The 12,093-nt window shown below is 36.1% G+C and overlaps 1 pseudogene across 1 annotated transcript in view; it reads right to left on the bottom strand.

Moving 5' to 3' along the window:
- Window positions 1-2,771: 2,771 nt before the first annotated feature.
- The window catches only part of LOC309664384 (low-density lipoprotein receptor-related protein 12-like), a 128,502-nt pseudogene continuing 119,180 nt past the window's right edge, over window positions 2,772-12,093 (bottom strand). The window contains exons 4-6 of the transcript XR_014268443.1: window positions 10,647-11,750; window positions 8,885-9,017; window positions 2,772-4,302 (exon numbers count right to left, since the gene is read on the bottom strand). The product of XR_014268443.1 is annotated as a low-density lipoprotein receptor-related protein 12-like (transcript). The remainder of the gene's footprint in view (window positions 4,303-8,884; window positions 9,018-10,646; window positions 11,751-12,093) is intronic.

Below are 12,093 nucleotides of genomic sequence, written 5' to 3' on the forward strand. Positions count from 1 at the left end.
AAAGAGCTATTGCCGAACATCCACCAGCACCAGATAAATTCACTGAAATTTTAAGGAAGAGAAAATTCCAATGCTGTGCAAACTGTTCCAGAACTCAGGAAAAGGAAAAACAGTTCCAATTTACCAGTATAAAATTAATAACAAAACTTATTAAAGATAGCGTGCAACACACACACACACACACAGGACTAACTGCACTGATGAATACAGATGCAAATATATTAAATAAAATATGAAACATAATCTGGAAATATATTAAAAGAATAATACATATGGTCAAGTAGTTTATTTCAGGAACGCAAGGATGGTCCAAAATGACAAAATATATTAAAAGGTCAAAGGAGAAAAATCGTATGATCATCTCCATAGAAAATGAAAAGGCATGTGATAAAATTCAACATACATTCTTGACTAATTTATTTTAAAATAGGGATCAATGGATACTCCTTAACATGATTAAATGTATATATCTCAACCCAGTTCATTATAGCCAATATATTTTAACATTATTCTAGAAGTACTAGACAATGCAATCAAGACATAAAGAGGTATGCAAACTGGAAGACATGACTGTATAACTGGAAAACACAAAAGAATTAACTGAAGTACTATTACAAACCATAAGAAAATGAGAGTCTGGTAGCTGGGCAGAAAATTAACATAAATAAGTCATTAGCTTTCATATATACTAAAATCAGACTAAATTATAAACAGAAAGGACTTCCTTAATAATGGTAACAAAAATAATAAAATTTCTAAGAACTCTTGAAAAACATGTACAAGATCTCTGTAAAGTAAAATGCGAAGCATCTGTGAAGGAAAAAACAAAAAAGACTTGAACAAATTGGGAACCATTTTTGGATAGGGCACCATGGTTTAGATAGAAGCTTTAACATGATAATGATGTCAAATTTCCCCAAGTTGACCTATACAAGTAAAACTGTCCAAAAAAATAAATGTACAATGGATTTGTTTTGTGGAACACAAAGGGTTGATTCTAAAGTTCAAATGGAGAAATAAGCAAGAATATTTGAACATTTAAAAATTACTGTTATTAAAACAGTGTAGGACTGGTACAAAAAAAAAAAAGGCAAGTCAATTGAAGAGAATGGAATTAGAGTCTAGAAATACATCCACATAATATGAAAATCTGCAATACGATAAAAGGGCCATTTCCAACAGCAAGGAAAGGACAGATTTAATAAACAGCCTTGCAGTAACTAGGTAGTTACCTAGGAAGAAAAACTGGAGCCTTAAATTCAGGATAGATCAAATTTTTAAATGTGAAAAGTCAAATAACAGAAATACCCAACTGTACTTTTAACATTCAACCAGTAGCAGATACACTTTTTCCCTTGAAAAAAGGTGCAGAAAAAGAATGCATAGTATGTTACAATTTGTATTACATCATATAGCATTTATACATATAGATACATTTATGTATCTATATGGTATTTCTGGAGGGTATACAAGAATTTGGTCTTGGTACCTATTTCTTTGAAAGGGAACTAGAAGATGGCTGTCAGGGATAGGAGAGAGACTTAATTTTTTTACTGTTTGAATCAAGAAGATGTATTAGTTAATTAAACAAAGAAATTAAAATATATGTCAGAAAACAAAAACAAAAAACCTATACATAATAGTATATAATTAGTAGGACCTAAACAAGGTTAATTTGGTAACCCAAATTCTGCCAGTAAAATATTGTATAGGGGTCTAAAATGTATCTGAAAATAATATAAAAAGAGAACTGATATAGTTACTGACTCTTATAAGACACATCAATTAAAGGCAAAATAATGTCCAGGTCCTTAGGGATTTTTTTACCCTTGAGAACTGGTGTAAGCTACTACTTTCTACTTTACTATAAGGGAGTTAAGAAAGACATCCCCTCTTTAATTTTTCTTCTAGACACACTGCATATTTCATGGCCTGAAATTGTATATGCACCAAATGAACAAAAATAAATAGAAACTTTGATTTAAAAAGTACCTCAAGGCAATACAAAAAAAAGAAGTCATTTTAATTTTTGATACATATTAAAACATTTCAGTCAGTTCTTCCTGACAGCATGACACGACAAATACACAAGACCTCAAACATGCTTTAAAATGACATTCAGCAAAGTATTTAAAATTTAATAAATAGCAATAATCATACACAAATACATTTTTCATACTCAAACATTAAGCTACTAAAACAGACAGCTAAAGAATAAATAAATGGGAATTGACAATAAAAAAATATGCGGGGTTTTGCAATTCATTTTACTTAAAAAAGGGAGGTGATCTGAATGATTTCTTAATTTGCTTTTCAACATGTAGCATGATCCTCCCCTTATGAATAAAATATATTGAAAAAATCACTTTCTTACTATAATGCAGTTTTTAAATACAACAAATAAATATGAAACTAGCAAAGCAACCTCAAGTTGTCATAAAAATGCCCCCTCACGCCCCCCCCATAAGCTATGGAAATATATAGTCATTATGATAGCAAATAATAGTATTTAAAGTGATAGTGCTTCTGCACTAAACTCATCTGAGACCTTGATATGATTTTAGTGCAAATCCCTAGGGTCCAATACAAGCATAACCCTGTATCAGGGAAAGACATTACCAGTTGGAACTTACCTTGTACAATTTTTGTACATATTTTATAAAGTTCAAGATTTAATGCATAGTAGAATATCTTCATCCGCTTAATTCTGTCCTTAAATAGAGATAAAAAAAGAAATGATTTGGGCTTTTTACCATTTGGTTTGTACCATATTAGAGTATTAAAGTCAACATTAGAAAATTTATAAAAGAGTTTTGTTTTTGCCATTAATTTATCTAACTCTATCTAAATTTCACATCATTGCATGTTAAACATGAGAAAAAATTTTAGACAGTTTTTTTCCCTTTGACAAGCTCATATTATGAAATCTAATAATGTTTAGACAGATGTTATACAAATAAAAACAGGTGAGAATAAGGACTTTTTCTCTTTTTATATTAACCACCTTAACATCTCGTATATTAAGTTACAAGATGTATTGGCAAAAGCATAAAGGGTTCAATTAAAAGAAGGTATTATTTTGAACAAAGAAACGTTTTAACATAGGATAGATAGAAACTGACAGTCAAATGAGTTTCTGCAGCCATATCTCTACTGCGAACTACAGTACCAGGATGAAAACAATTAGAAACAAATGGAAGAACATTATTGAACAATCTGAATACATAATGCATTTTTAGCTGCTACAATAGTAAACTCTAAAGTTTATAGAGTTACAGGTGTTTAATTTAACCATGCAGGCTAACATATGATAGTAAGAAATCACCCTGCATCTTTTTTCTTTTTAAATTAATACTAGTTTAATTGTAAAGTTCCAAAACAATGAATGGATATTGCTCCAACTTGTATCCAATCTCCCTGATGGGATTCGTGTACCTAACAAAGTAACAAAGCTTCATCATCGCTCGTTTCATTTTTCAGCATTGCTTCTAAGCAAGAGTCTGGTATCTGGGCAGTGTGGACAATACCGCAGCGCTCACAGGGGCCATCGCGATTACTTGGTCTTACTCCAGGGTCTGCTGCACTATATGGTTGTCTGAACCTTTGCCCTTGATCGGAGGCAAGATCAAGAAGAGGTCTGGAACAGTCATTCACGTCAAAGTCTGAAGCTCCTTCAGAAACTGGACTCAGCATTTCGACATCATCATCTTCTTCTCTTCCATTTACCCCATTATCAAGTTGTCTCAAAGGGCTCTGGTTCTGACTTACGGAGCTTGATCGCCCTAATGTAAAACGTACCCAACGTAGCCCCTGAGTCATACGACTTAGCGCACTTGTGAGCTGGTGACGCGCCAGACTCACACTTGGGGGTTCCGCACTTGTCACATCCTGTCCGGTTTCTGTGTGACCACCTCGGGTATTCTGAGTGGAGGAACTTCCACTTGCTCCCACTGTTGCTTCTACCGCTGTTGTGGGAGGGATTTTTTGAGGCAAAGGAGCTGCAACCCCACCAGATGCTCCTACCTTATTTCTTCTCTCATTTTCTGTGTCTGTGTCGTCAGATTCCACAGAAAACAAACTTCTGTGAGTATGATTTCTTTCAGGTTCTCTGTTGGTACTCTGACTAGGGGCAACCTCATCCCCATCTGCTGAGACCAGAGCCAATGACCCTGAATGGCGTGATCTTGCAAAATTAAAAATACGATTCCAGATGTTGCTGGATCTGCCTGCCATAGGAAGTCTGATTGAAGTAAATCCAAGCTGAGACCGTACAGCTAGCCTCAGGTTTTCCAAAACAGAAGCCTGCGGAAAAAAGAAAGAAAGGAAAGAAAGAAAGAAAGAAAGAAAGAAAGAAAGAAAGAAAGAAAGAAAGAAAGAAAGAAAGAAAGAAAGAAAGAAAGAAAGAAAGAAAGAAAGAAAGAAAAAAGATCTTAAAACAGCTAACAACGAGGTATTAAGATGGAAAACACCCTTCTATTCAGCATGTGTTGTGGATGAAAGTTCTATTACTCATTTTACGGTCTATGGAGGATGAATTAAATTCTCTCATCGATACAGGTTCACCTCACTCCAGAATCTAACCTATAACTTGAACCACTGTTCACTGTGTTTAAGATTTTCTCGATACTTCATTTTATATATGAACTTTAAAATGATGTTTAATGCCAATTACAACAGCAATTTTATTTCAAAACTTCACATAGTAATCCAATCCTAGAAATGCACCAAAGATGGAAAATAAAAGTATTTGATACTTCTTTAGCTACGAAGATAGAAGAATCTCTACAATAATTCTCTAAATGACCTAAAGGAGTGTGAAAACTAGGCTGTTTGTTTTTTTGTTTTAACACAGCACAAGTTAGACTTGATTTACAAGGATGAAACCTTCCAAAACATGTAAAAATTATATCTCACAGTTGGTTCTCAAGGATTTGTTGAATGAGTGGATATTGAGGATATCCATAAATTGAGGATATCCATAAATAAATAGCCATAAATATTTATTATAAATAAATACAAATTTATTTATATTGTCATAAACAAAGGAATTACTGTATTTGTAATGCAGCACAGGAAACAAAAAGCCAAAGAAATTAACTTGTTTATAGCCCTATTCAATGGTATCTGAGACATTTGGGTTCCTTCTCAATCTTAAAGATTTAAGTCTTGGGCTTCCCTGGTGGCGCAGTGGTTGAGAATCTGCCTGCTAATGCAGGGGACACGGGTTCGAGCCCTGGTCTGGGAAGATCCCACATGCCAAGGAGCAACTGGGCCCGTGAGCCACAACTACTGAGCCTGCGCATCTGGAGCTTGTGCTCCGCAACAAGAGAGGCCGCGATAGTGAGAGGCCCGCGCACCGCGATGAAGAGTGGCACCCGCTTGCCGCAACTAGAGAAAGCCCTCGCACAGAAACGAAGACCCAACACAGCCAAAAATAAATAAATAAATAAATAAATAATAAAAATAAAGGAATTCCTTTAAAAAAAAAGTCTTTTAAAAAAAAAAGATTTATGTCTTATTTTCTACAGCTTCATGTTAAACATAAATTATAACCGTATTCTTTGAAAATTGGTGATTTTTAATTAGTGCATATGGGAGGTGACCATATTGCCCAACTGAAAGAAAAATCATCTAGATTTTCTTTTTTCTAGATGAATGAATGACTATCGGAATTAAAAAAAACAAAAAAACAAAAAAAAAAACTACAGTATTTACAAAAACAGTCTTTAAGCTCCATCTAGTGGTTACAAAAAGGAGTAATCAAACTTGGAACAAACACAGCTTTCATCAATCTGGCATTTAGTATTTAAAATACAGTATTTCCAAGAAACAATGGTGGATTGATATACTCCCTTTCAAAAGGTGATACAGTTTCCCTCCGCCAAAATGAATGGCTCTTGCCTATCCCCCCACAGAAAAAAGGAAGGGAAGAGAATAAGAAGATGTGATAACATATGTTTTCCATCTCTGTTTGTGACTGGTATTGAAGTAAATCCAAGCTGATACCATACAGCTAGCCTCAGGTTTTCCATATAGATTTGTGATTTCCATATACACCCTTTGAACATAATCCCTGGAATATAATTCACAGAAAGCTAAGAAGCTACTATCACAGGAATATTTCATAGTCTAGCCTTAGTAAATAACAGATTGCCAATAAGAAATCTGAATATCAGCACATAAAATTTACTATATAAATGAGTAAGAGTTTTCACCAATTGGGAAGGTAACTATAAACTAACTGAAAAAAAAAAAAAAAAGTGGCTCACATCCCTATGAACTCCATAGATTTGGTCCTCCTCATTTGGCGTTCACGTTCTAAGGCTTTGTGTGAGCACTGTCATTAAATCCAGCAATGAATACAAGGCTCTTCAGATATCCTCCACTTTTATGCAGCTGCCACCCACAATGCCTTCAGCACACTTCAAAGCCGACTTTAACAGTATAGTCTGTCAGTGAGATGAAGCTCTCTACTGGCTTCAAAGTCTGTTTAATTAAATGATTGCCAATTTAACATTAGATTCTACAAGGGGATCTCATGATTGTTTTAGGAATAATTTTATATACTTCTTCCATTTATGAAGCAGAAGAAAAGGATTCTTCAGAAAGGATCGCTATTTTGAATGAGTTGGTAATCAGAAGATTATTTTTCTTTTTAAAAACAAATAAGGAAATTTGATAATTTATTACCAAAAGTTTCAAACATAAGAGTGTAATCTCATTAACTGAATAAAATCGAGTTTACCATTTGCAAACATATTTTATTTTAAAACTTTGTTGAAGCAGAATTCCCTCACAAGGGTAAATTATAACCCTACAAAAATGCTGTAGTAGGTAGTAAAGAATTGAAACCTTACCCAAAGTGAGGTCTGACCTTTGCCCTTTACTTCTGGGATGAGACCTCAGACCTTGGAATGTCAGCTTTGACAGGAGTGTCATTGCATGGAGACTTGGGCCAGCCAGAGAGTAGCATCGCGTTTTCGGTGGAGGCTCTGAGCCACACCAATGTGATGTAGCGTGGGAGAGTTGAGTCAGCAGAATCAGTCAACCTCTGGAGAGGCTAGAGACTGGGATCAGCCACGTGTGCAATTAATCATGCCTATGTGATGGAGCTCCAGTAAAAACCCTGGACACCGAGTTTGGGTGAGCTCCCCTAGTTGGCAATGTTTCGTGCATACTGTCACACACCTGTGTCGAGAGAATAACACTGTCCTGACTTTATGGGGAAAAGACAATTGGAAGGGTCGTGTTTGGTACCCTCCTGAACCCTGTCCTACGTGTCTCTTCCTTTGGCTGATTTAATCTGGATCCTTTCCCAGCAATAATAGTTACACCAGCTTACACTATTAAGTAAAACAGCTTTCAATGAGTTCTCAGTCCTTCTAGTGAATTATCAAACCTGAGGATGGTTTGGGAGCCCTGGAACTTAAAATTGGTTTTAGAAGTAAGGGCTGTCTTGTGTGGACTGTGCCCCCTCTAACTTCACAGTTGACTAACCTCTTGAAGGTAGCCTCAGGATATAGGGGTGGGGTGATACATGGTGGAGTGGGTGGATGGAATTAACCATCCTCTGAATTCCTACCTAAAAAGAACCCTTCCCCATGGCAGGGACAACAATATATAAAAGCCACAATGTAGGTTTTTCCTATGTTGCACACAAAATTCCAACCAGTGGAAGTTCTGAATTACTTACTTAGCAAATTACATCAAATTCTCACAAAGATTTCCTAAAAGACTCAAATAAGATGACCCACTGTAATTGGAAACCTATTTAACAAAAAGGAAACGGTCTTTCATTTTGAACAGAATTCAATTACTGGGAAAACAATGTTCATCAATTTTTCTTAATTCTGATACTGGGAACAACTTTTAGAAATGATTCTGGATGAATTTACATTTTAAATGTAGAAATCCTTAATGCCCTTAAGAACCCTGGGCACAATTGTAAGCACTGAAAAAGAAATTAAAAAAGAAATTGCAGGGAACTATATTTGATATCTTATAATAATCTATTATGGAAAAGAATCTGAAAAAGAATATATATATATATATATATATATATATATATATATATATATATATATATATATATATATATATATATATAACTGGATCACTTTAATGTACACCCGAAGTAAAAAATCACTCACAAAAATTTAAAGAATTCAGAAACATTAATAAAGAATGAGTTACTATTTAAAGAAAATGATATGAATTTTTAAGCACTGTAAAATCCAGCTGTGAAGAAGTTTTCTCTCAAGTCAGGTAGAAATGTTAACTTAATTTCAACAACTTTTATTTTAATCTAGCATGTTACTAATCTATTGCTAAGCATATCAACTTTAGTATTTCTTTTTAAATCTTTGAAATAGTTCAAGTAGAAAATAAGCTGTCAAACTTTACTTTTGAATTTTAACGCACTAAATTATCCTAAACAGTAAAATGCTTAAGAATCACCTAACCAAATCAGAAGTAAAGAATGAAAAGTATACTTCTGAATTTGTTAAAATACAATGAAACAATTAGAGTTGACCCTTGAACAACATGGGCTTGAAATGCACGGGTCCACTTATATGTGGATTTTTTTCAATAGCAAATACTAGAGTACTACATGATACATGGTTGGTTGAATTTATGGATGTTGAGCCCCAGACACAGAGGTCTGACTATAAAGTTACATGTGAATTTTCACCTGCACGGAGGGTGGGTGTCCCTAGCCCCCTCGTTGTTCAGGGGTCAACTGTATAATTTCAAATCCTCCATATATTTAATTCTTAACTTGACTGCAAAAATTCTGACACAGTCAAGGATACTTTACCATTATATACAAGTATAGATTTCATTTTAAGAGGTACGGAAAGAGAAATAATAAGTTGCAACATACCTGATTAGGTGGACAAACAGGAAAATCTTCAACTGGTGGAATTAAACCCTGAGCAATCAATTGTCCATAAGAGGGAGGAGCTTCTCTTCTTAACAATTCTGCTTCCACTCTGGACAACTGTGTTTCAAATGATCTTTGAGAGTAAACAGGGGGATAAAAAGGATTAAAAAAAAAGGCAAGCCAAAACAGTAATTTTTAAATTATCAACAATTAAAACAATCTGAATTTTAATATACTTGTTCATTTGTAAAGCTTACTTAGCCAACATTTGATGAGTATCTATACTACCCTACACTGAGAACACAAAGATGAAGCAGACAGTTTAGTCTCATGCGGTTTTACACTAGGGGTCTGGATCACTAAGTTTTAATAAATTAGATATCCCCGTAAAAGATAAAAGTACTAGATCTTTAAACCCCTAAGAACATAGGGGCTTGAGACTTGAGGTGAAAGTATTTGAAAATTCTTAGAAGACACTTTATTCATCAAGTCCAACACATTTACTTTTCAGATAAGGAAAAGAGTGAAATGAGTCACCAAAACCCTTTCTGGAATAACTTGTTCTTAAACTCAAGACCTCTGGTCTTCATTGTACTCTTATGTTGCAATGTAGTAAAACATTTTCTGGCCATTTATACTGAACCAAAGATAAGATGCACTTGGTTATTGTGATACTGTGCATCTATTCTTAGCTGTCTGGTATGTGACTTCTTTGTTGTATCTATCATTTGTAATTCTCCTGGGACTGACGGTCATGGTCTCCACAGGAGCTTTCTAGAAGGCCTCTCTGCCATCAACTTCTCCCAGGTCCAGTCTCTCCTCTACCACACAAAAGACAGCTCTCCCTGAAGGCCACCCTTTAACGCTGAACCACTTCTTAACTGAGATCTTCAACTTTTATACCACTTTATTTTATAGCTCTTACAACATATATATTTTTTGTCATCTAATTCTACCCAACAGTTCCTTCCTTCTAACTGTAAACTGCCCATGAGATTACTCCTACGCATTTCTCTATTCACCTGTATAATGCTTTCAACACAGAAGGTTCTCAAATATCTGGAATTGTTGAATTAATATTTATAAAAACCGAGGTTAAAGAGCAACCACCGAGGGCTTCCCTGGTGGCGCAGTGGTTGAGAATCTGCCTGCTAATGCAGGGGACACGGGTTCGGGCCCTGGTCTGGGAAGATCCCACATGCCACGGAGCGGCTGGGCCCGTGAGCCACAGCTGCTGAGCCTGCGCGTCTGGAGCCTGTGCCCCGCGGCGGGAGGGGCCGCGATAGTGAAAGGCCCGCGCACCGCGATGAAGAGCGGTCCCCGCACCGCGATGAAGAGTGGCCCCCGCTTGCCGTAACTAGAGAAAGCCCTCGCACGAACCGATGACCCAACACAGCCAAAAATAAATAAATAAATAAATAAAATTAAAAAAAAAAAAAAAAAAAAAAAAAAAGAGCAACCACCGAGAATTACAGCTTGCAAAATTCCTGTAAGACAGATTAACCTGAAAACAGGAACTGATAAATACTGATTGGCTTTTCTCACCTCATAACTCTTAGTATTTATTTGTTTTTTAATGTTCTTATTAGGTTTTTGAGTCATAGGCTTTTCATAGTCATTTTATAAATCATAAGAAGTATTTATTTCTCAACAATATAACAAAAATATATTGCTAATCTCATTAAAAAAATGTGTTGTAAATATTTGGGCCACGCTTTTACTGTAGAGAGCATAAGCACTATAGTTTTGTCTTGATACTGACCTTCGTTCAAACATTCTCAGAGAATAAAGCTTACAAGTACATCCCAAGGCAATGAGCAGAACAGGCCACAGATAAGGCTCCCTATGACGGTTGCAGTTATGACTCGGGTAGGCACGATTACCGGGCAATTCTCCTCGTCGCTGCCATCGCCACAGTCGTCCTGAGAGTCACACACCCAGCTTTCAAACACACAACGATTGTTTTTACAATGAAAATTTCCTGGCTGGCAAAAAAAGCAGTTTTTTTCATCGGAGCCATTTGGGCAATGATTCTGGTAGTTGCAGCGATCAGAACGAGGGTAACAGACGCCGTTCCGGGAACATGGGAACTCTTCCTTTTGGCACATGGTACAATTGGTTTCATCCCTTCCGTTTGGGCAATGCCAATACCCATCACAGCGCTGCTGCGCCGTATAACACCCCCAGTTCGCTCCGCAGGGTATTTCCCATGGCAAACAGAAGCCGTCTACTTGGTAAGTAGCATTAAATCCCCTGGCAGCGTTGACTTTATCGGCACAGAAATGTACCCTTATCTGTCCAGAAGAAGACACGACAGTGAGAGGCGCATGAGAATCAAAAGCAGTTAACACACGCAAAAGCTTGTGTGGAGTCTCCTCTAATCCATCGTATATTTTGACATAATCACCATAACCAGTATCATCAAGTTTAAAGTCAGTGAAGCGTAAGATGACTTTGCGATGATCACCAGTGTCTATTAACCAGGTACAATTGCTTCCAGGAGGATAAAAGTCTGGATAATTGGGAGAATTAAAAGTACCATAAAAATATTTTAACCACTGCCCACAAGTTGGCACATCACAGTCTATCTCATCTCCAAGGTCAAGGCAGTCAATGTTCCCATCACATTTTAAAGATTCGGGGAGGCAAGTGTAAACTTTGGTAAACCGAGATAGGCACTGGAACTGGCTGTAAGCACAGGGTTGGAAAGCGGCCGATGTTGGAGGATTCACTTCTTTGGCACAGATCTCTTCATCAGAACTATCTCCACATTCATCCATGTTATTGCATTTCCAGGCTGCTGGTATACACTTTCCATTACCACAACGAAACTGGTCACAAGCACAGTTTGGTTCCTCAGATTTCCCTGGGAGGACATTGGGAGGAGGGAGATGGAGAGATAAGGAGGAAAAAACATACTCTTTAAAGGGTATGTAACAGCAAGTGGCATTTTTATCATAAATGTTGATTAGCCCAAATGATAGTTGGGCTTGATCAAAAATAGGTTAAACTCTAATGACAAATTAATATTGGCTTACTGATTACTCAACAATTTATTAAACACTTATGATTTGTTCCATGAAGATCTCTACAGCTGATCTAAAGAGAAAAGACCAATCCTGTTTTTGCAGAAGCTATTTTACTGCAGAACATTTAGTAAAGTGATGTAAGATATATAAGTTAGTAGGATGTATTGCCTAAGAATTTCA

This window comes from Balaenoptera physalus (assembly GCF_965194825.1).
Source record: "Balaenoptera physalus genome assembly, chromosome: 7".
Classification (NCBI taxonomy): Eukaryota; Metazoa; Chordata; class Mammalia; order Artiodactyla; family Balaenopteridae; genus Balaenoptera; species Balaenoptera physalus.